Source organism: Oryx dammah, unplaced genomic scaffold (assembly GCF_014754425.2).
Source record: "Oryx dammah isolate SB20612 unplaced genomic scaffold, SCBI_Odam_1.1 HiC_scaffold_11210, whole genome shotgun sequence".
Lineage (NCBI taxonomy): Eukaryota > Metazoa > Chordata > Mammalia > Artiodactyla > Bovidae > Oryx > Oryx dammah.
In genome coordinates this window covers 5678402-5704191 of record NW_024080603.1, presented here as the reverse complement: position 1 = coordinate 5704191, position 25790 = coordinate 5678402, and the positions used below count along the sequence as shown (strand labels likewise).

Genomic DNA, 25790 nt, shown 5'->3' with positions numbered 1-25790 from the left:
GGATGGAATTTTTCTATCATCTTTCCCCTAAGATCTTAGAGATAAAACTCATCAAAGCCTTTTGCCTCTCATACCCCATGCTCCAGCCTCCAGGAGTTGTGTTTCTCTCTCAAGCTAGTTCATGCTTAGTCTCCAGAAATTCGCCAATTAACCTTGAAGTATTCCTACCAGATATTGACTTCAGAGGGGCTGCTGACCAGTTTCTATGCCAGCTAAGCTTTGGTTTTCTGTATCTGCTTGGGGCTCTAATATTCAGGGTGTTATTTGTCCTATAACCTCAAGTCTCTCTTAGATCTAAGAAGAGTTCTTGAATTTCAGTCTTTCACCTCTTAACTGTTGTGAGGATTAAAGTGAAAGCTTTCAAGCTCTTAAGTGTCACACTAGAGCTCCAAAGTCTAGAAGCATTGTTTTTCATTAATGAATAGCATTTCATCCTCTGGGTGTATGTCTAATTCTTGAAAATCTTCTTTTGAAAGAAGAAAAGATCTTTTAGTTCAGTCAAAAACCCAAGTGTCACAGAATTTTCTACTTTTTTACTCTGAGGACTCGTTTTATTTTACATGTTTGTAATTTTATTTATTAACTTAGGCTTTTTAGATTCTTCTTAAAGCCTTTCCATCCATACCTTCAGAAGTAACTATGGAATGTTAGATGGTAATCATTTTGTTGGAGACTTTTAATTTTAAATCTTCACATAAATCTAAAAGCAAAAGCTAGTCATTTTTATACAAAGCAACTGTCTTTATTTTGAGTTATCTTCAAGAAGGCACATTTCATTAACTAGATAAATTAACGAGCATTTGAAATGAACTTTTTTATTTTAGTTATTAATAACCTTCTTAGTAAATATCTTATGTTCTGCTAATCCTCCAGGGCTAGGGCCTTATCACTGACCACCTGGAGCTGGGTAGCAGGGTAGACTGTTTGCTTTAATCTGATGACACGCAGCTCATGATCCCCTGTCTTAAAACTTTAAGAAAAGGCTCTATCTACTGGCTGTAGTTTATAAATATAAAAGTGGCTATAATACTTTTGTATGGTCAGACCATTCAAGATGGCTGTCCTCTTGCTCTCTGTACATCCCCGACTCAACCAGTCCCTGCTTTATTCACGTGACTAACCAGTTCTTTTAGTTATAGGGTTTCATTAGTCCCTGGTAACTGATGAGCCCAGCTGACACCAAATCCCCCAAGAATGGTTTCCTCCTTCCCTCCCAGACCTCAGAGACTGCTGCTGCACCCCCCACCACCACCCACCGTCTCCTGTGCCATTAGGGTGTTGTTCCAGGAACCTTTATGGAAGAGTCTCCTGTCCAATAAGCCTTTGATACCTCTGTTGCTGTAGCCAAGCTCTTTCTTCAGTTTCAAGGCTGGCCCAGTAAAAGTTTTATAAACCTGAAAGGTGTAGCACAGCTCTTTATATTGGTTTCTATGGTATTTTTTTGGATGTTTCATCAGTGTAATAGATTTCAGTCAGTCAGTTCAGTCACACAGTCGTGTGTGACTCTTTGTGACCCTATAGACTGCAGTAGGCCATGCTTTCCTGTCCATCACCAACTCCCAGAACTTGCTCAAATTCATGTCCATCTAGTCAGTCATGTCATCCAACCATCTCACCCTCTGTCGTCCCCTTCTCCTCCTGCCTTCAATCTTTCCCAGCATCAGGGTCTTTTCCAGTGAATCAGTTCTTTGCATCAGGTGGCCAAAGTATTGGAGCTTCAGCTTCAGCATCAGTCCTTCCAGTAAATATTCAGGACTAATTTCCTTTAGGATGGACTGGTTGGATCTCCTTACAGTCCAAGGGACCCTCAAGAGTCTTCTCCTACACCACAGTTCAAAAGCATCAATTCTTCAGCTCTGCTTTCTTTATGGTCTACCTCTCACATCCATACATGACTACTGAAAAAACCATAGCTTTGACTAGATGGACCTTTGCTGGCAAAGTAATGTCTCTGCTTTTTAATATGCTGATTAAGTTTGTCATACCATCATTTAATTTCATGGCTGTAGTCACCATCTGCAGTGATTTTGGAGCCCAAAATAATAGTCTGTCACCGTTCCCATTGTTTCCTTATCATTTGCCATGAAGTGATGGGACCAGTCATGATCATAGTTTCTTTAATGTAAACTTTTAAATCAGCTTTTTCACTCTCCTCTTTCACTTTCATCAAGAGGCCCTTTAGTTCCCCTTTGCTTTCTGCCATAATGGTGGTGTCATCCACATATCTGAAGTTATTGATATTTCTCCTAGCAATCTTGATTCCAGCTTGTGCTTCATCCAGCCTGGCATTTCACATGATGTACTCTGCATATATGTTAATTAAGCAGGGTGACAATATACATCCTTGACGTACTCCTTTCCCAGTTTTGAACCAGTTCATTGTTCCATGTCCAGTTCTAACTGTTGCTTCTTGACCTGCATACAGGTTTCTCAGGAGGCAGGTCAGGTGGTCTGGTTTTCCCATCTCTTTAAGAATGGTCAGAGTTTGTTGTGATCCACATAGTCAAGGCTTAGGCATAGTCAATGAAGCAGAAGTAGATATTTTTCTGGAACTCTCTTGCTTTTTCTGTCATCCAATGGATGTTTGCAATTCGATCTCTCGTGCCTTTGCCTTTCTAAATCCAGCTTGAGCATCTGGAAGTTCTTGTTGCACATATTGTTGAATCTTGACTTGGAGAATTTTGAGCATTACTTTGCTACATGTGAAATGAGTGCAATTTGGCATTGCTCTTCTTTGGGCTTGAAATGAAAACTGACCTTTTCCTGTCCTGTGGCCACTGCTGAGTTTTCCAAATTTGCTGGCCTATTTAGTACAGCACTTTCACAGCATGATCTTTCAGGATTTGAAATTGCTTAACTGGAATTCCGTCACCTCCACTAGCGTTGTTCATAGTGATGCTTCCTACGGCCCACTTGAGTTCACATTCCAGGATGTCTGACTCTAGGTGAGTGATCACACCATCACCATTATCTGGTTCATGAAGATCTTTTTTGTACAGTTCTTCTATGTATTCTTGCCACCTCTTCTTAATATCTTCTGCTTCTGTTAGGTCCATACCATTTCTATCCTTTATCGAGCCCATCTTTGCATAAGATGTTCCCTTGGTATATCTAATTTTCTGGAAGAGATCTGTAGTCTTACCGATTCTATTGTTTTCCTCTATTTCTTTGCTTTGATCACTTTGGAAGGCTCTCTTATCTCTCCCTGCTATTCTTCAGAACTCTGCATTCAGATGGATATACGCTTTCATTTTCTCCTGTGCCTTTTGCTTCTCTTATTTTCTCAGCTATTTGTAACACCTCCTCAGACAACCATTTTGCCTTTTTACATTTCTTTTTCCTTGTGGATGGTTTTGATCCCTGCCTCCTGTACAATGTTATGAACCTCCATCCATAGTTCTACAGCCACTCTGTCTATCACATCTAATCCCTTGAATCTGTTTGTCACTTCTACTGCATAATCATAAGGGATTTGATTTAGGTCATACCTGAATGGTCTAGTGGTTTTCCCTACTTTGTTGAATTGAAGTCTGAATTTTGCAATAAGGAGTTCATGATCTGAGCCACAGTTACCTCCCAATCTTGTTTTTGCTGACTGTATAGAGCTTCTCCATCTTCAGCTGCAAAGAATATAATCAGTCTAATTTTTTTATTGACCATCTGGTGATGTCCATGTGTAGAGTCTTCTCTTGTGTTGTTGGAAGAGGGTGTTTGCTATGACCAGTGCGTTCTCTTGGCAAAACTCTATTAGCCTTTGCCCGGCTTCATTTTGTACTACAAGGCTAAACTTGCTTGTTACTCCAGGTATCTCTTGACTTCCTACTTTTGCATTCCAGTCCTCTATGATGAAAATAACATCTTTTGGGGGTGTTAGTTCTAGAAGATCTTGTAGGTCTTCATAGAAACTTCAACTTCAGCTTCTTTGGCATTAGTAGCTGGGGCATAGACTTGGATTACTGTGCTATTGAATGGTTTGCCTTGGAAATGAACAAGATCATTCTGTCATTTTTGAGATTGCATCCAAGTACTGCATTTCGGACTCTTTCATTGACTATTAGGTCTACTACATTTTGTCTAAGGGATTCTTACCCACATTAATAGATATAATGGTCATCTGAATTAAATTTGCCCATTCCTGTCCATTTTAGTTCACTGATTCCTGAAATGTCAGTGTTCACTCTTGCCATCCCGTTTGCCCATTTTCAATTTGCCTTGATTCATGGACCTAACATTCCAGAGTCCTATGCAATATTGCTCTTTACAGCATCAGACTTTACTTCCATTACCACAGCTGGGCATTGTTTTTGCTTTGGCTCAGCCTCTTCATTCTTTCTGGAGCTATTTCTCCAATCTTTTCCAGTAGCATATTGGGCACCTATATACCTGAGGAGTTCATCTTTCAGTGTCATTTCTTTTTGTCTTTTCATACTGTTCATGGGGTTCTCAAAACAAGAATGCTGAAGTGGTTTGCCATTCCCTTCTCCAGTGTGCCACGTTTTGTCAGAACTCTCCACCACGGCTCATAGTTTCATTGAGTTAGATAAGGCTGCGATACATGTGATCATTTTGGTTAGTTTTCTGTGATTGTGGTTTTCCTCCTTTCTGCCTTCTGATGGATGAGGATAAGAGGCTTGTGGAAGCTTCCTAATGGGAGTGACTGTCTGTCTGGAAAACTGGCTCTCACTTTGGTGGGGAAGGCTATGCTCAGTGTATCTTTAATCCAATTTTCTGCTGATGGGTAAGGCTGTATTCTCTCGCTGTAGCTTGGCCTGAGGCCGAACTATGATAGTGGTAAAGGCAGTAATGGTGACCTCCTTCAGAAGGACTTACACCAGGATGCCACAGCTCCCAGGATGTTGTGGTCACTGCCCCCGTGCTGTGGCAGGGACTGTCAACCCACACCCCCGCTGGAGACTCTTGGACACTCACAGGTGAGTCTGGCTCAGCCTCTTGTGGGGTCCCTTCACCTTTTTTTTCTGGGTCCTGGTGTTTACAAGGTTTTGTTATATCCTCCCTGATGCTGAGAAAGATTGAAGGCAGGAGGAGAAGTGGATGACAGGACGAGAATGCTGCAATCCATGGGGTCACAAAGACTTGGACACAACTGAGTGACTGAACAACAGCAACCTGGGTGTACACATTTAATAATAAATAGGTCATATGTTTTCTTCTTTCCCCTATGAAACCATTCAGCTATTAGGAGGGCAGAGATTGCCTTAATATCAATCTTAATTTTGGTTGCAAGAATGTGATTAGGTGGATAAGGCCTTTAGAAGGTTTACCCCTGTGAATTCAGCATTGAAAGCCCTGACTTTTGACCTCAATGTTTATTTCTGAAACTCACTTGGACTGGGGGTGGTTTAATTTTTATCCTCATAATACTTTATTTCCCTGTCTTTTGGACTGTATCTTCATTGACATTTAGTAAAAGACATCTGGGTAGATTTTTCATTTGGCTAAAGGAAATGTGAAAACATGAAAAAAATAGTGAATCTTGTATTTCAGTTTTCCAGTGTTATTTGCCAGTGCTGTAGATATTTTAAAACAACGCCGTCGAATAGAACTTTATGCAGTGAAGACATTGTTCTTTTGCACTATTCAGTATGTAGCCACTTATTAAAGTACAGATTTAAAAATTTTATTTAATTTTATTTACATTTAAATAGGCACTTTTGGCTAGTGGCTATCATATCAACTAGTACAGATTTAGACTTTTGTTTGTTGATTGGTTGGTTTTTTTAATGTCTATAAAATTGAGTGTGTGTGTCTGGGTGCATGTGTTGTCAGAAAAGTTTAAGGACAAGTCTTTCATCCAAAGAAAGGTATCCAAAAGAAAAATTGGCACAAAAACTATAGAATTGGTTATATATAGAATCTGAAAGAATTGTCCAAGAGATAATTTAAAGCATAAGAAGTTTGGTACACAGATTAAATGGACTTCTTCCCAGAAAAATGAAGAGCAGTCTAGGAATCAAAAACAATGTCTGCTAGAAAGAGGGAGAAAGAGAGGGAGTCAGTGGGGAGAGAGAGAAGGGAGGATATGGATGAAAGTAGGAATTACTTGTTGAAATTTTAGTTCTAAAGGGGGTATAATTACTATACTGGCTTTCTAATACAGTAAGGAGGGAATCCAGTCTGCTTTCTACAATGAAAACTCATGAAGTTACAGTTAAGTCAACAGTAAAGTCTGCTTTTTCCTCCATAACAATTAATTTTCAAATTAATGATGGAAAGAGCTAAAAGTAGAAATAGAAACAGTTAAAAGTAGAAATCAGTTCAGTTCAGTCGCTCAGGCGTGTGAGACTCTTTGCCACCCCATGGACTGCAGCACACCAGGCTTCCCTGTCCATCACCAGCTCCCAGAGATTCCTCAGCCTCATGTCCATCGAGTCAGTGGTGCCATACGCCTCATCCTCTGTTGTCCCCTTCTTCTCCTACCTTCAATCTTTCCCAGCATCAGGGTCTTTTTCCAATGAGTCAGTTCTTTTCACCAGGTGGCCAAAGTATTGGAGTTTCAGCTTCAGCATCAGTCCTTCCAATGAATATTCAGGACTGATTTCCTTTAAGATAGACTGGCTGGATCTTGTTGCTGTCCAAGGGATGCTCAAGAGTCTTCTCAATTTCTATTCAAGTAGAAATAAAAAGAGTTAAATTTACTGGAAGTGTTACATAATTGAAATCCTTTACGATGACCTCAAGGGTTTTCCCAATTTGAAATTAAAGAACTAACATTCCTGTAGGCGAATCCTGTGTAAGGGGATCTCCACCCTTGTGGGAAAGTGGCAAATTGTGATTCTGGGGGAGAGAAAGTCAGGCAACAGTTGCTTGAGTGATGTGTAAGGAGTAAGAGTTCATCTGTCCTGATGAGCAGCTTTTTTCCCTCCAAAGCCTATTTCTTGCTTCCTTTTTTGTTGTTGTTGTTAAAAATTTATTTTTCTCTAGTTACATTTCTCTTGCTTTTTTATCTGTCTCAAAGGATTATCCAGCTTTATGGGCATAGTAACATATTTAAATGTTTTGACCCGTTAAACCAAAACAAAACAGATCGCAAATCCCCACCTTACTTACCTCAATCTGTTAATATATTTTGTTTCACCTTTATCTCCTTCTTAGCATTTCTAAAGCAACTGTGCAGCTGTTTACTTCCGTGGAGAGAGAAAACAGATTGCCTGCGATCTGCCAAATTTCTGTGTTGTTGTCTAGGTGTGACAGTTCTGTACATAATGATTCCAGGAGGACATTCTTAACTATATTTACAGTTTAAAATGTCGGAGCACCACAGTAGTAACACAGAAGGAGCTGAAAGTTTTAGATAATGAAATGCTTAGCCTGGTTTGGACAGACTGCACTGTAAACCAATTCCTATCACTCCATGTGGGTGGATGGAATTTTGGCCAGGTCAGTGGCATTTGAGAGGATTAAGATAGGAGAAAGTGTTGAATTCCAGAGATGCAACATGGCAGTATTAGAAAAATATTTCTGTTACATCTTTTGATGTGTTGGGGACAGAATAGTAAAGGGGCTTAACAGCTAGAATCCCTAATCTCATGCCTCACTTAAAAAAAAATACTGTCCCAGAGAGCCTCGGGCAGGCGCTTAAATGTTCCCAGTGGTGGAGTTTAGCCACGCCAAGAGCAGCAACAGCAAGCACAGTGTCCATGATGCCGCCTCTTCTCAGTTTATAGGGAAGTGGTAATGTTTCTACACTTCAGCCATGCCCTTCACTTTGCCCACCTGCCATCTTTTAGCACTTCGTCAATAAGAAATTCTGCCCTGGTTCTTCCTTTTGAGTTCTGGCTATTCTTTCTTATTTCCCTGTCTGAAAACTACTGTTGCTGTAATGAACTGGGGAATGATAACATCAAAGCCCTGATCGTAAAGAATCTCTTCCTGCAGATCTAGGTATGACAGGCATGGTGCTGGAGTGTGTGCATTGGAAAGGCACACTTCGTCACTTTCTGTGATGTCTTTGTAGAATATATTAATACCCAGAGAGTATAATCACAGCATATTTTAGATGTAGAATTAACTTAGGCATTATAGTGTGGTTTTGAATACACCTCAAACAAAGCAGCAGTATATAAAGAAATCTGAGAGTCCATATTTAGCAGTATGGCAGAGAAGATTTGATATCCTGATAACCTGTTACCAAACACCTAGAGGAACTGGATGAGATGGAAGTGTACAGCTAGATGTCTCAGAAAGTTAGGAAAATCTCCACATGCCCCCTCAAAAAAAAAAAAAACCACAGTAGGAGGCAGGTAAGAAACTGGCTCTTATGCTTCAGCAAGTCTGAAGACAGTTTCTAATTTTGGTAACCAAGAGGCTTACTGTTTCTAGGTTCTTTTTTTGTTTGTTTTTTTTCCCCCTAAGGGGAAACCACAGTAAAGAATAGAATTTATATTAGAACATACACCACTGAGCAGCAGCTCTTGTAGCAAGGTGTGGAATTCTTACTAAGGATCAATGCTAATACACTTTTTGTTCTATTGTATTCCATTCCATTTTATTTATAAAATGCTGGTCATGATGGTGGTTCTCAATCTTGGCTGTTCGTTCAGGTCACCTGGGAGCTATAAAAATACACATTGCTGGCTCCCACCCTCTGTGATTCTGATTTAATTGGTCTTGGGTTGTGGCCGGGCAGTCAGGGTTTTAAAAGCTCCCTGGGTGATTCTAATGCACAGCCAAAGTTGAGAACCATGGCACTAAATTGATTTCACTGTCTACTAATGGGACTTGAGAGCAGTTTGAAAAACACTACTCTATGAGGATATACCTTTAATGAAAGAGTAGACTAAATTTAAAATCTCCTACCACAGAAGGAAATGAAGCAAACAGAAAATGTACCTATCTCCCAGCCTAGGCAGTGTGTTGGGGTAAAAAGTAGGCTCCCCCAATGAATATATTACCACTGGTTCATCATACATGCGGCATGTGACACCCTGAGTTACCTGGCAGAGCAGACCCAAATGTCTCCAAAGGCATGTACCTCAACGCAGGCCAGCGGGAAGCCTTTCCTAACCTAAGACATACACCTCCCCCCATCCCATTCTCAATCATCCAAGGCTCCAAAAAAAGCATGAGGCTACAAACCACCAGGAGAAAATGCAGAAACAACAACAGAAAAATTGAACACCAGGCCCCTCAGAACTTCAGATATGCGGAATAAGAAATAGATATCTCTGAGTTGATTGAAGAAAGATAAATGAAAAGCATAAAGCAGAATGCACTACCAAAAAGACTGGGGGAAACTTTAAAAGTACCAAATAAGAATCTCAGTGGTTAAGTAGCAGATTAGACAGAGCTAAGAGGGAATTTGTAAACCAGAAGGCAGAGCTAAATAAATGTTTCTCCAGTGGTACAGATTCTTTATGTCTAGAAGTAGATGGAAAATATTTAAGAAATGAAGAGCCATATGGGTACAGTGAGAAGGTATAAGTACTTCAATTTAGACTTCCAGAAGAAGATAATAATGAAAATGGGGATGTGGCTTCGAATTTTTAAAAACCAATGAGATATGAATCCTCAGATTCAGGAAGCCAAATATATCACAGGAAGGTAAAGAAAAAGAAATATGTATGTAGACATATTGTAGTAAATGACTTAACATCCAGTGAAAGATCTTAAAAGGAATCAGAAAAAGGAAAGAAACTTGTCACTGATTGCTATTCCTATTTAAAGGAAATCAGTCCTGAATATTCATTGGAAGGACTGATGTTGAAGCTGAAGCTCCAAGACTTTGGCTACTTGATGTGAAGAACTGATTCATTGGAAAAGATCCTGATTCTGGGAAAGATTGAAAGCAGAAGGGCATGTCAGAGGATGAGATGGTTGGATGGCATCACTGACACAATGGACATGAGTTTGATCAAGCTCCAGGAGTTGGTGATGGACAGGAAGCCTAGCGTGCTGCAGTCCATGGGGTTGCAAAGAGTTGGACATGGCTGAGTCACTGAACTGAACTGAACTGAACTGTAGAGAGATAGTATATGTCAATATACCATATGATTTTAATATGTTCTTAATTTACCTAAGAGATTTTAAGTTTAAAAACAATATTTCAAGTTTAAAAACATGTGTTTTTTATGTATTTTTATCTATATGATTTAATAAAAAGTTATGGCTGTAGAAAAAAAATAAAATAGACATCTCAACTTCAAAAATCAGAAGGCAGAATACATATCAGCAGAATGTTGCAAAAAGGTAGCTGACAATCTAGACTTCAATAACTATTTCAAGTTCATTTTAAAACAAAGTCAATGTAAAGACCTTATTAGATAATCAAATAGTGTATTTACCACTGATGAAAGTGAAAGTGAAGTCGCTCAGTCGTGTCCGACTCTTTGTGACCCCATGGACTATAGCCTACCAGGCTCCTCTGTCCATAGGATTTTCCAGGCAATAGTACTGGAGTGGATTGCCGTTTCCTTCTCCAGGGGATCTTCCCGACCCAGGGATTGAACCTGGGTCTCCCGCATCGAAGGCAGACGCTTTACCATCTGAGCCACCAGGGAAGTCCTACCACTGATCGATCCTCCCTAAAAGGACTTCTAAAGGATATCCTTCAGAGAGAAGGGTTAGGTTTCAGTTCTATGGGCCATGTAGCACTTAGGGGAGGAGGGTTACTGAACTTAAAGTCTAAAGGCCTGCTTGAAAGTTCTAAAGACAACCAGTAAAATAAAACTAGAATTTGTAACAGCCAAGCAAACAGAGGACAGAAAAACATGTGGTATGAAAAAGGTGTACAACAAATAGGGCAAATAGAAATTCACAATACTATGGTGGAGACAAACCCATGGATACTGGCAAGCACAGCAAATGACATGATTAATTTTCCTTTAAATTCTACCTATATAAAGTTGATGAAAGATATATCTAAAGTACATGAACAGGTTGAAAATGAAAGGGGAAAATATACATACGGCAAATATTTGATACTAATCAGAAGAAGATTGTCATGGCTTTGTCTATCAAATAAAAATTGTCCTTAGGGCAAAAACTTTATTAAGAGTTAAAAAGATCATTGCATAACATATACACTTCACCAGAAAGATTTAAGAATTCTGAACTCATCTGTGTAAGTCTAATTACGTAACTTCAGAAACGCGTAAGAAAATGGACAAATTCTAAGCAGCAATTTGCACAGGTACCATCACAGAGGACCCCATCGATGCATCACAGATGCACCGCCACAGGCGCAGGGACCTCAGCTGTACTGGGTCAGGCAGACCAAAAGTTAGCAACAATGTAAATGACGTACATGTGATTTGAATGACAATGAATAAACTTGATCTTATATTCAGCCCTGTAGCCAGCAATTAGTGACTATACATTCTTTCTAATTTTCATAGGCTTTTTCAGTAATTGACCAAATGTGATCTGTGAAATATATCTTAGTATTAGAGTTAGAATCAATGTATGGTCTGTGTGTTTTGGATAATAGTATAGAGAAGTTAGAAATCAAAACTCTAAAAGCAATTAAATTTAAACTAAAAACATGTCATGTTAGCCTTCCTGCACCCTAGCAATAATGGCTGTTTCTGTAGAAAAAGCTTCATGATGATAAATGTTTGTATTCTTCCAAACTGTATATTAATATAGGCTTTTTAATGGATTATCCTTATGATACAACATCCTGTATGTCTTTTAATTCAGCAGGCCATCACAGACAGGCTTCCATGGAAGTACCTGCAGGTGTCCTTCTATAATAGATTACTAATGTAACTTTCTATCTAAAACAAGAGCTCTTTAATAGAGGCACATGACCTTGGGTAGACTCTCTTTGTTCCCAGTGATCTATTATCTAAGAGCCTGTCCTTCCAGAATTCAACTGAGGGGGAAAAAAAAAAAAAAAAAACAACTGTCAGTGACTAGCCAAAAATATATAGGCTTAAAGTGGAAATGTGCTTTATTCATAGAAAAAATAATTGACAGTCTCAGTGAGAGATTCTTGCCTTTCTTCATTAGACATATTTTCGTGCGGCTTGGAAGCCCATGTCTCCCATAGCTGCAAAAGAGAAAAGGAAGGACCTAACTGAAGCGGATAACAGCTGTTAGCGACAGCCTGTCTGCATAGGAACACGACGCAGAAAGCACTGAGAGAGTTACTGCCCTAGACGCCACAGTCTAGTGCTGTCTCATCTGGAGACAGACGCCACTCCTCAGGAGAGTGTAGTGTCACCATCACAGCAGAGCAGATACCTAGAGGCACTAGAGGGAGACAAGCTTTTGTCATGAATCAAAATGGAACTGCTGTTCTTTACAGTCGAGTGAGTCAGGAGGACAAGTACATTTAAGTAGTGACTTCTAGGGAAAAAACTATGTAGGCAGCGAAAATGATTTGATGCAGAAAGTTAGCTGGTTGTTTGGGGTTCTGTGATCAGAAATTCCCTCGTGGGGGCTAACCTTTGGCAAGAGCCTTTGGCAACCTGGACTTCTGCTTTCTTGGACTCAGCAGCTGCTTCTGTGCTCCTCAGCTGGGCTAGATGCACCTCCTTCCTGCTCTCACTCAGCGGACCCTCCTCTAGTGCCTTCTGCAGCCTTGCCAGATGCTGTCGCGGCTGATGAATGCAATTAAAGAAGGACCAAGGACCCACCTCGAGGACTCACAGGTTGGAAGGAGAGCAGGAAGATGGGCTCCATCACCAGCTATCGAAATTGGAAAGAGACACATGCCCAAGAGAGGGACAGAAAACTCAATGATAGTGTGAAAGAAGTGTCATTTGAGCAGGACCTTAAGAATATGTGATAGTTGTGAACCAAGAGATAGGTGTGGAACAGATGGAAGACAAGATATACAAGTTAGTTGTTCTGTTGGACAACATAGTGTGTAGAGGCAGCATCAGAAAGGCAGGAGAGAACCTCATTTACCAGACTCCAGACGCCAGCAGAAGAGATTTTTAAGGTGTTTTCTACAAGAGAATAACTGATGATTTAAATGCTTGAGGACAGGGGTCTTTAATACAGTACTAACAGTTGATTTCAAATGTTTCTGCTTCAGTGGAAGTCTTGTGGGTTATTTTCAGCATTTGGTCATATAATGTTCATTGTTCTTGTGGAGAAAGAACTTCAAAATCATTAGGAACTGCTTCGTGGAGATTATGTAAGGAATGTCTTGCTTCTTGAGTCTACATCAGATTGAAGAGTTAAAAAGAACAAGAACACAAGGATCTCAAATTATCCGTTGCATAAAATATTTAATTTCTTATGAATAAGTGGATTTAACTAAAATTATTTTTCTGCCCTCAAGGGCTCTCAGAAAAGCATTTAATGAAGGGCACTGATTTTAGAAGCTTCTAAAATTTTTATCATAGAAATAATCTGTAAAGGCCCTTGAAATAAGTCCGTGGGTAGCAAATCTTGAACCCTAGATGCGAAATAGCAGAGCTCAGATTCAATAAGGAGGGAAAGGCTGAGTGTGTGATTGGAAGTAAGAACACCTGGGTTCTAGCTCCTGTCTGCTGATCATTACTTCTTTCACCTTAGACAGTCAGTTCATATTTCCAGGCCTGTTTCTTTAGCTGTTAATGAGAAACTTGAACTGGAAGGCTTCTAGGATCCATTTATCACTTCATAAGTGTAGGAAAGTAAGACAATGAGCAAGTAGAGAAAAAAACCTCAGAGACAAGTTCAAGTTTTAGTCATTCAGTTCAGTTCAGTTCAGTTCAGTCGCTCAGTCGTGTCTGACTCTTTGCTACCCCATGAATCGCAGCATCCCGGGCCTCCCTGTCCATCACCAACTCCTGGAGTTCACTCAAACTCATGTCCATCAACTCAGTGATGCCATCCAGCCATCTCATCCTCTGTCATCCCCTTCTCCTCCTGCCCCCAATCCCTCCCAGCATCAGGGTCTTTTAAAATGAGTCAACTCTTCACATGAGGTGGCCAAAGTATTGGAGTTTCAGCTTCAGCATCAGTCCTTCCAGTGAACACCCAGGGCTGATCTCCCTTAGAATGAACTGGTTGGATCTCCTTGCAGTCCAAGGGACTCTCAAGAGTCTTCTCCAACACCACAGTTCAAAAGCATCAATTCTTCGGTGCTCAGCTTTCTTCACAGTCCAACTCTCACATCCATACATGACTACTGGAAAAACCATAGCCTTGACTAGACGGACCTTTGTTGGCAAAGTAATGTCTCTGCTTTTGAATATGCTATCTAGGTTGGTCATCACTTTCCTTCCAAGGAGTAAGCGTCTTTTAATTTCATGGCTGCAGTCACCATCTGCAGTGATTTGGGAGCCCCAAAAATAAAATCAGCTACTGTTTTCACTGTTTCCTGATCTATTTCCCATGAAGTGATTGGACCAGATGCCATGATTTTAGTTTTCTAAATGTTGAGCTTTAAGGCATCTTTTTCACTCTCCTCTTTCACTTTCATCAAGAGGCTTTTTAGTTCCTCTTCACTTTCTGCCTTAGGGGTAGTGTCATCTGCATATCTGGGGTTACTGATATTTCTCCCAACAATCTTGACTATTTAGTCATTGGTATATTCCAATCCAATTTTCTCTAAAGTGAAACTGGCAGGGGATTATCTTTTAATTTAACTTAACTTTTAAAAACTCTATTGAAATATAGTTGGTTTACAGTGTTGTGTTAGTTTCAGATGTATATTCTTTTTTATATATTTTCTTTCATTATAGGTTATTACAAGATATTAAATATCGTTCCCTGTGCTATACAGTAGGTCCTTCTTGGTTATCTATTTTATATACGTGTGTGTGTGTGTGTGTGTGTGTGTGTGTGTATGTGTAGATATAGATTCTCCTTGAGGGCACACACCAAGCAGCATGTGGGATCTTAATTCTCTTGACTAGGGATTGAAACTATACCCCTGCATTGGAAGCATGGAATCTTAAATAGTGGACCACCAAGGAGGTCCATAGTGTGTATATTTCAATCCCAAACTCCTGGGTCCAAGTTATTTCTCCATTGTATGGGTATATCTTGTTTTATTTCATAAGTTGTTTTGTTGATTGCTATCTAAACTCAGGCGACTGTGTTATTTCCAGACTTATCAACTTCACTTTCTCAGAGGTCTTTGTTAGTTTTTGTCCTGTGGATTTCGTAATCATCAGACCCTTTGGAACTAAGGCGTATTTCTGTTTGTCTGTGACACACATACACTGTAATAACTTGGGGTATTTAATACAGCAATAACAGTTGTTTTGCAATTGCTTTTTTGTTGCAGTGCATAGTCTTATAGGCTATTTCCAGCATTTTGTGACTTAATATTCATTGTTCACATATGGAAAGAATTTCAGAATCATTAGGTTCTGCTTCATTGGAAATAGTAAGAAATATCTTTCTTCCAAAGAAAAATCAAACTGAAGAGTTAAAAAAAGAACAACAACACAAGAGTCACAAATTAGTAAATGCCTAAAATATATAATATCCTATACATTTGTGGAATGTGTGGAATTTGAGGAATTTGTGTCTTTTTATCTTGGGAAAAGTAGTAACAATTTTAATTAATTTTACAGGTTTAGAATTATTGAACCAAAACTAAGAGAAATCCAGATTTTCTTTGCATACACTAAATTTGTTAATGTTGAGACTGACAAGCAACCAGCAAATTGCAACATATTACAACACAAAACAATACAAACTAGAAGTGAAAATGTGGGCATTAATATTCTAAGTAACGTATTTCTCTTACTATTTGGCTACATGACAAAAACTGTTGTCATCGTTTTAGTCACTAAGTCGTGTCCAACTCTTCTGCAACCACATGGATTATAGCCCACTGGGCTCCTTGTCTATGGGATTTCCCAAGGATGAATCTGAAGTTGTTTGCCATTTCCTTATCCAAGGTATCGTCCCAATGCAGGGATTGAACGCAATCTCCTGCATTGGCAGCCAAATTCTTTACCACTGAGCCACTAGGAAATCCCTACATAACAAAAATACACCTGTATGAAGTTGATTTATCCTGCTTTGGCCTGGAGAATCCCAGGGACGGGGGAGCCTGGTGGGCTGCCTTCTATGGGGTCGCACAGAGTCAGACACGACTGAAGCGACTTAGCAGCAGCATCCTGCTTTTGTGTTCCTATCTAAAGCAAATCACTTCCAAAATTGAAATTTCTTTAGTGATTAAGCATGTAGGATTAAAGCTTCTTGTAATTTAGGTTTCAGACATTTATTGGGTTCCTACTGGAACCAAATATTCAGCTAGCCAATGGGATTTAAGAGGCATTCCCCTTTTGGGTTCTTAATGACTAGTGGAAGAAACAAATAATAAAATTATAGCTTTAACACAAATGATGTGGCATCTATAAGGACTTGTGCCTCAGAAAACTAGAAAATACTTCTCAGGTGGAATGGGTGTTAAAGATGGAGAAATAAGGTTAAGGACAATTAGAAGCCAAGGAATAAATACAGCAGAGTTTGGCATGTAGCTGATGATGGGAAGAAATGGCAAGAATAGTGGATTGGACCACCAACAGTGGGTTGGACCACAAGGTAAATGGCCTTGGATATTATGCTAAGGAGATGGCACTTTTCCATCCAAGGTAATGAGGCAAAGTAATGTTGTTAGATGTTTGTTATAGAAAAACATAACTCAGGAAACAGAGGAAGAAGATGCAGAAAGAAACGCCAGAGACAAGGAGGCTGGGATTGTGTCGGTTGCGACTGACTAAGCCTTCATCATCTCATCCCTAGAATATGACAGTGAGAATGGGGAATCTTTCACTGAAAAATCTCTTCTTTACCTACCATGCACCAGTGACAGGATAACTAGCACTGGACACATAGCTTTGAGCCAGAAATAGTGTGCGTCCCTGTGGACAAGTGGTGGGAGAGTGCAGAGTGGGGCCCGTGAGACAGGGCTGCCTGACCTCCTCTCAGGAGGAAGAGGGATGCAAGTGTTAAGACATGACTTTTAGACTGGATTCCAAGGACCACAAGTCAGGCTAAAATGGGGATTGCTGCTATTGTTCATTCCCTAAATTGTGTCCAACTCTTTGCAACCCCATGGACTGCAGCACACCAGGCTTCCCTGTCCTTCACTCTCTCTCAGAGTTTAAGAAGAAAGGACAGTGTGTGCAGAGGCCTGGAGGGGTGAGAAAAATGTATACCCCGTGAACTGTGAAAGTTCTTCAGCTGGAGCTTAGAATCCAAGTGTGAGACAGGCAGGAACTAAGCCAGAGAGGCCAGGCCCAGAAGAAATGGCTAGGTTGAGGAACAGTAGCAGGTGGATGGCTCAGAACATCACAGCTCCTTGATCATAGGGACGAGGCATGCATGTGACCCCAGATTGTCTGACTTGGGGCAGCTCGGTGTCTGAAGAAACCCTAGACAGAGGAGAGGGTCACGGAGGGGGACAGCAGCATGCTGCAGAAAGGGCGCAGACTGGAAGCCAGAATGTATGTCGCAGTGCTGGATGGCCCGAGCCTCCCCAGAGGCCACTGTGCACTCCAGCCACTGCAGTGGTGAGTGCTGTACCTCTTGTCTCACCGTGGAGACAGGGGTTAGGACACAGACCTGCAGGAAGCCAGCTGCTCTCTGAGCCCCAGAATAGCTCCTGAAATGGCCTTCTCTCTTGCACCCCACACTGCACCAAGCACACTGTGTGTCTTTGTTACCTATTCATCATGTTCTGTTCCTGAGCCATCATATATCTATGCTGATAATTCTCAGAAAACCAGGTTCAGTGGTTCCTGAGCTGAATATGATGGAGCTCATAATTCTAAATACAGCAGAAACATGATAGTTGGATAGATGGATGGATGGATAGATAGATAGGATTATAGGTTTGAAAGCTATGCCCTGAACAGTATATGAAGTGACCCCTGCCAAGTGATTGCAGGATAAGTACTCTTATATTAATAATGTATATATATATAAACTGAGAATCATATAAATCCTTAATGTATAGAATCATATAAATCCTTAATGTATAGAATCATATAAATCCTTAATGTAGTCCTCCATGGACTGACTCAGGAAAAAAAAAAAATATATATATATATATATATATATGGCAGTTATTCCTGAAGTCCCTCTTTAGTTTTAGAGGTCAACACTTGTATAAAGTGTTCAGCTGACTTTACATCAGTGAGAGACTTTATGGGAATGTTATTTTTAAGTAAAATATACAAGTTCAGAAACAAACATTAATTAAATCAAGTGGAGCAAAAGAAAGCTATTGCGGGCTGCATGACTCTTCATATTGCTTCAAAACAGTTTCTTTGTAAACTAAATAAATAAAATATTCACACTGTGGAAACATCTGCTTTGAAATAATGTTGATATATATCAAAAGATCCAGAATGATAGATCATCTGGGCACCCATTCCCGTGATTTTTTTCTGTACTTTGCTATCAGTGTATATATCACTAAACCTTAAGCAGAATTAGCTTGTAAATATATGAATGGAGACTGCTTCTGTCATTTTTTTTCAATAGAATGCCACATGAGCAGAATCTGAATACTGACAATGAGAGAAGTGCTCTAGTGTGTAGGTTGTCTGATTTAGAAAGCAGTCAACCCAAAGAGAGCTGCCCTGCTATAATATTTTCTGTGGACTCCTCCTGGGTAACAGCTGTGTCCCATGGTATGGCAGAATCATGGAAAATGACTGAAGTAGGTCTGATAGGAAGACTGGGGTGCTTTGCCAGCCTCTGGAGACTAAGGTAGTTCTTCACTCATTGTGGATTTCAAAACTGTTGAGCAGCGTACTTTGTCTGCACTGCTGGCCCCAGCTTCTGGTACAGTCTCCATGAACTAGGGGAGCATTGCCTGCCCGAATGAACCAGTATACACTAGGAAATCAAAAGTCAATTTATTTCTATAAAATACTCCTTTTTTTTTAGCCAAGAAGCCAAATAAGTAACCAAATAATAGCACAGAACATCATGTAAATGTATATGTAGGTTAAGGTTTCGGAAGTCCAAGAATGTATCGTACTTCTTTATCACATTTCACTATGATGGGGAGAAAGTTTAGTGTGAACGTCTTGAAAGTGACCTGAAAAGTGAAACTGTCCGACTCTTTGTGACCCCGTGAACTATACAGTCCATGGAACTCTCCAGGCCAGAATACTGGAGTGGGTAGCCTTTCCCTTCTCCAGCGGATCTTCCCAACCCAGCGATCAAACCCAGGTCTCCCACATTGCAGGTGGGTTTTCTTCACCAGCTGAGCCACAAGGGAAGCCCAAGAATACTGGAGTAGGTAGCCTATCCCTTCTCCAGGGGTTCTTCCTGACCCAGGAATGGAACCGGGGTCTTCTGCATCGCAGGTGGAACATTTACCAACTGAGCTATCAGGGAAGCCTGGCTGAATTAAAACAGCTGTGTTAATACAGCCCAATGAGGTGTAGTCTGTGGTTCTCCTGCCACAATGTGACCCATTGTCCTCACTGTCTAATATGGCAGCCAGACAACCCACATGGCTATTTAATTTTAAATTGTTTAAAATGAGAATGAAAAACTTAGTTCCTCATTGGCACTAGCCACATTTCAAATGTCCAGGAGACACCTGTAGTTAGTGGCCAATGAATTGGAAAACAAAGATAGTAAACAGTTTCACAGTTTTTGCATAAAATTCTATTGAGCAGTCTTGTAATGTAGTTCATACTGCCTATTCTAATTTGCATGTTTTCAGGTTCAGTTCAATTCAGTTGTTCAGTCGTGTCCGTCTGTTTGCAGCCCCATGCACTGCTGCACGCCAGGCCTCCCTCTCCAACATCAACTCCCGGAGCTTATTCAAACTCAAGCCCATTCATCTCATCCTCTGTCGTCCCCTTTTCCTCCCACCTTCAGTCTTTCCCAGAATCAGGGTCTTTTCAAATGAGTCAGCTCTTCGCATCAGGTGGCCAAAGTATTGGAGTTCAGCTTCAGAATCAGTCCTTCCAATGAATATTCAGGACTTCCTTTAGGATTCAGGATTTCCTTTAGGACTGACTGGTTGGATCTCCTTGCAATCCAAGGGACTCTCAAGAGTCTTCTCCAACACCACAGTTCAAAAGCATCAGTTCTTTGGCACTCAGCTTTCTTTATAGCCCAACTCTCACATCCATACATGACTACTGGAAAAACCATAGCTTTGACTAGACAGAAAAATGGTAGCTTTGTTTCCTGTTTCCTATAAGATGCCTCACAGCTGATGTAAAAAGCCTCTTGATGAAAGTGAAAGAGGAGAGTGAAAAAGTTGCCTTAAAGCTCAACATTCAGAAAACGAAGATCATGGCATCTGGTCCCATCACTTTATGGGAAATAGATCAGGAAACATTGGAAACAGTGTCAGACTATTTTGGGGGGCTCCCAAATCACTGCAGATGGTGACTGCAGCCATGAAATTAAAAGACGCTTACTCCTTGGAAGGAAAGTGATGACCAACCTAGATAGTATATTCAAAAGCAGAGACATTACTTTGCCAACAAAGGTCCGTCTAGTCAAGGCTATGGTTTTTCCAGTGGTCATGTATGGATGTGAGAGTTGGACTGTGAAGAAGGCTGAGCGCCAAAGAATTGATGCTTTTGAACTGTGGTGTTGGAGAAGACTCTTGAGAGTCCCTTGGACTGCAAGGAGATCCAACCAGTCCATTCTAAAGGAGATCAGCCCTGGGATTTCTTTGGAAGGAATGATGCTGAAGCTGAAAGTCCAGTACTTTGGCCACCTGATGCAAAGAGTTGGCTCATTGGAAAAGACTCTGATGCTGGGAGGGATTGGGGGCAGGAGGAGAAGGGGGCGACTGAGGATGAGATGGCTGGATGGCATCACTGACTCGATGGCATCACTGACTTGATGGACATGAGTCTGAGTGAACTCCGGGAGTTGGTGATGGACAGGGAGGCCTGGCGTGCTGCGATTCATGGGGTCGCAAAGAGTCGGACACGACTGGGCGACTGAACTGACCTGATGTAGAACCCATGCAAATACTTTATCCCCTGGGGCACTCTATGGTTCCCAAGCTATGCACAAAGTGACTTTTAACCAGGATTCACAGGATGGAGAAGAAACCCAGTGTTGAGCCATTTACTTATACCTGCATAGCTAGCTCTTCATCATCTACGTTCATCACACAGAGGACTCTGCTTTTAGATACAGCTGTCACACTCGGCTTCTATAAGCCCCATTGTGCCATGCTAGCAGAAGGAAATGTTGCTGGCTTAGGAGATTCATATTCGGTTAGTGCGATTTAAGAGGAATATAGTTGAAAGAGATCGTTTCACTACCGGTTCTTGTACTGAAGAGATGAAGAGGTGACAGAGAAGCATGACACAGCTAAGCTTAAGTTCATGGCTGGTGATTGTTGTAATCCTGACCCTTGATGGCTTATTGGTTACCTGCTCATAGCCCAAGTGCAGAGGTCATTTTCCACCCAGGTTTCCATTGGCAGTATTCCTTTGTATTCTTGAATTCTCTGTATTAAAGAAAAATAAAAGTGACTCTCACCTATTTGGCAAGCTAAACTTGTGTTTCTTTGGGGAAGGGGTGCCGTATCTGGCACCAGTCTGTGTGTCGAGCTGAGTGTGTTGCCGCGTTACTGAGTGGACCCTCTCCCACATTGCTTCTGCAGGCGATACACATTCAGCCAGCAGCTTTTTCTTTTTTTTTAATATTTATTGATTAGTTATGTGTGCCAGGTCTAGTTGTGGCATGTGGGATCTTTCAGTTGCAGCGCCTGGGATCTCTAGTTGCAGCATGTGGGATCTAGCTTCCTGTCCAAGGATAGAAGGACCCCTGGCATCGGGAGCGCAGAGCCTAAGCCACCAGGCCACCAGGGAAGTCCCAGCCAGCACTGGTTTTGATTACCATTTTAAATGCTGAAAATACTAAAAACTGAAGGATGATATAGGACTTTTAAGTTGGTTCTGTTTTTCTTGTTTTTTTCTTTTTCTGGAGTAGTTGGAAACAGTAGTAGGAACTAGCAAAGGCTATGGGCTATATTTGTGCATGATGGTAGAAAATGAGCCTGATTTTTAAATTGCTTTAAGTTAGTCAAGTTTCCGAGTTTTGTGGCTCATGCAGTGATTTTTCTCCAATCATTTATTCACATTTTCCAGAGTTTTACTTGCAGTAATTTCCACTATTCCTTTACTCACTTTCTCACTTTCGGCCTCTTTTTTCCACGTTACCCTCCTCTCCTCCTCATCGTGTCTTTGCTCTTTTATTTCGCTTGTATAAAAATATGTTTCCTAGGCTTAAGGAGACATATAGTTTCTTTTTTTTTAATTTTCAGTTAAGTTTATTTATTTTTTTACTTTACAATACTGTATTGGTTTTGCCATACATTGACATGAATCCACCACAGGTGTACATGAGTTCCCAACCCTGAACCCCCCTCCCATCACCCTCCCCATGTCATCTCTCTGGGTCATCCCATTGGGGTACAGCTGACACACATATGCATGCCCCAAGGACTCCCCTCCCATCCAGGCTGCTGCATAACTTTGAGCAGTGTTCCATGTACTATACAATCAGTCCCTGTTGGTTACCATTTTAAATATAGCAGTGTGTCCAAAGACACAGTGTTTCTATTGCAGAACTCTGAGATCTTTACATGGTGGAGGGCTGACGGCCTTGGTGACAGTGAGCTGGGCTTGAGGATGGTCTTTTTGCACATAGAAGTTCCCCCTCCAGGAGCCTAGACCTGGGTTTTAATTCAGTTCATGATGCTTTGGCATTGCACTCTGCATTTCAGCTGCTCATGCTCAAGCAACCAAAGGACAATCAGCAGGCCTTTGAGGATGAATTTTTAAAATTGAAGTGGGAAGATTTAACTGGTGAGCTTTGTGATGGCCTTCTCAGAAAGTCTGCGGTCCTGCTCCTCGGCCTCGCTGGAGTCACCATGAGCTTAGTGTTCCTGAGAGCTGTCCCTGCTCTCTTCTTGGTGTGGAGGCGAGGTTTTCTGACTCCGCTTCTTGTCATCTTTCTCTCTCTCTCCCTCCCTCCCTCCCTCCTTCTCTCTCATAAAACAACATTCAGGAATGTTTTCTAGAAACATAGCCTGGAAGTATGAAGTGCTGGAGGCTAAATGGCTTGTCAGCATTGGTTCTAAGTAGGAATTTTCATTTGCTGTAGTTTGAAAACTAAACCTTTAGAATCTATTCATGATAATTGTCTACTGTTGATGTGGCAACTTAGAGCTGGGCTGATTGGGGTCACTGGGATATATTCTTTTTCAGTTGAATTGGAGCCTTAAACAGACATCAGAAATTTCTCAGGAATGTGTAATAGATGCTAGGACGCTGAAATGTGCTTTCCTCATCGCTTCCCCCACCCCAGGATGGAAGTACTAGTGTAGGAGGGAGGGAGGGGGACTGAGGAGTCAGAGAACAGAATGTCATAGAAAGGTCGTGAGGTGTTTCTTTTTCTTTTGTCTCATTCAGATTTCTTACTGAGCATCCATCTTCTTCTTACTCTCCTTGTCTTACAGACTGAAATCCTCTCACCCCAGCTCCTTTGGCTCTGCCAAGATAGTGCTTGCCTCACTGCTGCTTCACCCTCCTTCTTTCCCCAAGTCCTCTTTCTGCCACTTTACCGCTCAGTGGTACTAGCCCCTGTGCTCATAACAGTGGCAACAGAAGGGAGCAAAACTAAAAGCTGCCTGTGCACGGAAAAGCCCTGTTTGCCACCTTGCCTGTGTGCAAGAAGGCACACTTGCAAAAGCAGTGACTTTTCTCTGTGTCTGCTTTTACACAAATGGAGAGGGATTTGGTCAAGTAGAAAGAGGCACAGTCGTTATGTACTCATCAAGTAGTGTGGGGTTTGCACTCTGTGATCTCAGTGCTGGCAACCATCCAGGAGGTTCTTGTGATAATGGGAAGGGGGCTCAGGTATGAAGAACCGTGGCTCTGAGGAAAGGACTGGGGCAGGGGCAGTACCTCTGGAGACGGAGCAGCGCTTCCTGGACTTGCTCTCAGGATGAGTCAACAAGACCCTGACATCTATGTCTGCAAATGCTGCTTCAGCTCCAACGTGGTTAGAAAAATGCACAGGGATTTCTTTTTCTTACACATTTACAAGGTACAGTGTGGCATTTGATCTGGAGAAGCTCAGACGGGTGAAACGTGAAGATATGCAGCCACCTTAGGTTGGACCTAGAAAGGAATGTGTACCCAGACACACACATACACACACATACATACACACACACCCAGACACACACACACACACCCCACACACCCAGATACCCACACCTACACCCACACCGACACCACACACTCAGACACACACACCCACACATACCCACACCCACCCATCTCACACCCACCCACACCCACACTCACCCACATGCACACACACGTACACCCACACACGCACACACCCACACACACACTGCTCAGATGATGCCTCTAACTTGCTCCATCACACCTGAGGCTGCTGGTATGGGAGTGGCTCCGGCTTGTGTATATCAGTTGTAGCTGCTGTTTCTTAAACGGAACAATCTCTGCTTCCAGGATGATGCCCACGACAGGGGCTCTTGCCTGAAGGCAATCCCAGGGAAGTCCCCTCATGAGCTGACTCACACTGGTCGGGCCCAAACTCAGCCAGGCAGTTCAGTTCAGTTGCTCAGTTGTGTCCGACTCTTTGGGACCCCATGGACTGCAGCACGCCAGGCTTCCCTGTCCATCACCAACTCCCGGAGCTTGCTCATACTCATGTCCATTGAGTCAGTGATGCCATCCAGCCATCTCATCCCTGTCGTCCCCTTCTCCTCCACCTTCAATCTTTCCCAGCATCAGGGTCTTTTCCAATGAGTCAGTTCTTTGCATCAGGTGGCCAAAGTATTGGAATTTCAGCTTCAGCATCAGTCCTGCCATGGAATATTCAGGACTGCTCTCCTTCAGGATGGTCTGGTTGGATCAGCCGGGCAGCCGTGGGGAAAACTGGTGTGGCACTGCCACCTAGTGACTGCCCGCCCGCTGCTCTTCCCAGAAGGGAATGAGTCTCTGTGGGCTGTCAGCCTGGTGGAAGACTGCGGCGGGGTGGGGGCTACGGGGTCTTCTAAAACTGCAGCCCTCCGCCCAGGCCCTTGTAGACATGCTTTCTCTGCATTAGCAGAGCCTGGGATGTGTCAGACAGGAACTGTATTCAGTGATTTTGGTAAGGGAAGGCTTGATCTGGGGGTAAGGAGTCTTGGGCCTGACCTGCTCTGGTTCCATGGCTGTCTTCAGGCGCCCACCTGCCCCTTAGAGGAGCTCACAGTGTGTGGATGCTGGGCACATCGCAGGCGCAGAAGGAATGGAGGTCGCCCAGAAAAATGAAAATAACTACTGGTTGGTTGGAAGTTTGTACAGAAACAAAAGGGGAAGAGAACCTTGGTGGAAATGCGAGCCACGATTATAACATTGCTCTGGAACTTGGTATTTTTTTGATTGCCTGGGAAGTAGCTGGGGCTTAAGAGTATAATTTGTGCCAAATTCCATGGTTGTCTGGTTTCAGTGCTCTCCAGATGTGAGGAAATGAAGCTAGCTCCAGATTCTCTGATGGCTATCACACAGTCCCAGCTGACCTCCCTGGAACTCTGGACCAGTGGTTCTCACTGCGGGTGGTTCTGCTCCCCAGGGCCATTTTGTAGAAGGGTTTATTTTTCCTGTTACTGAGTGGGACCACAGATGTTCTGTACTGGGTTTGTATGGGACGTTCCTACCCAACAAAAAATTGTTCTGTATTCCATTTGACATTAGACTGACCTGTTGGACATTCTATGTACTAAAAGCCTATTTTTAATTTTCTTAGATTAGACCTATATCCATTTAAAATGTAACATAATTTTTTTGCTCATTTGTAACATATACTTAATTTTTAAATAATGTTATTAGTGTGTGAATTGAGAGAAA

The 25790-nt window shown here is 41.8% G+C and overlaps 1 protein-coding gene and 1 non-coding gene across 2 annotated transcripts in view; one reads left to right on the top strand and one right to left on the bottom strand.

Annotated features, from left to right (window-relative positions):
* Positions 1-25790, top strand: part of LOC120860996 (small conductance calcium-activated potassium channel protein 2) — a 169919-nt gene that overhangs the window by 92742 nt on the left and 51387 nt on the right. The window lies entirely within an intron of this gene.
* On the bottom strand, positions 10446-10517 carry TRNAR-UCG. The gene has a single exon. It is a non-coding gene; the product is annotated as a tRNA-Arg (tRNA).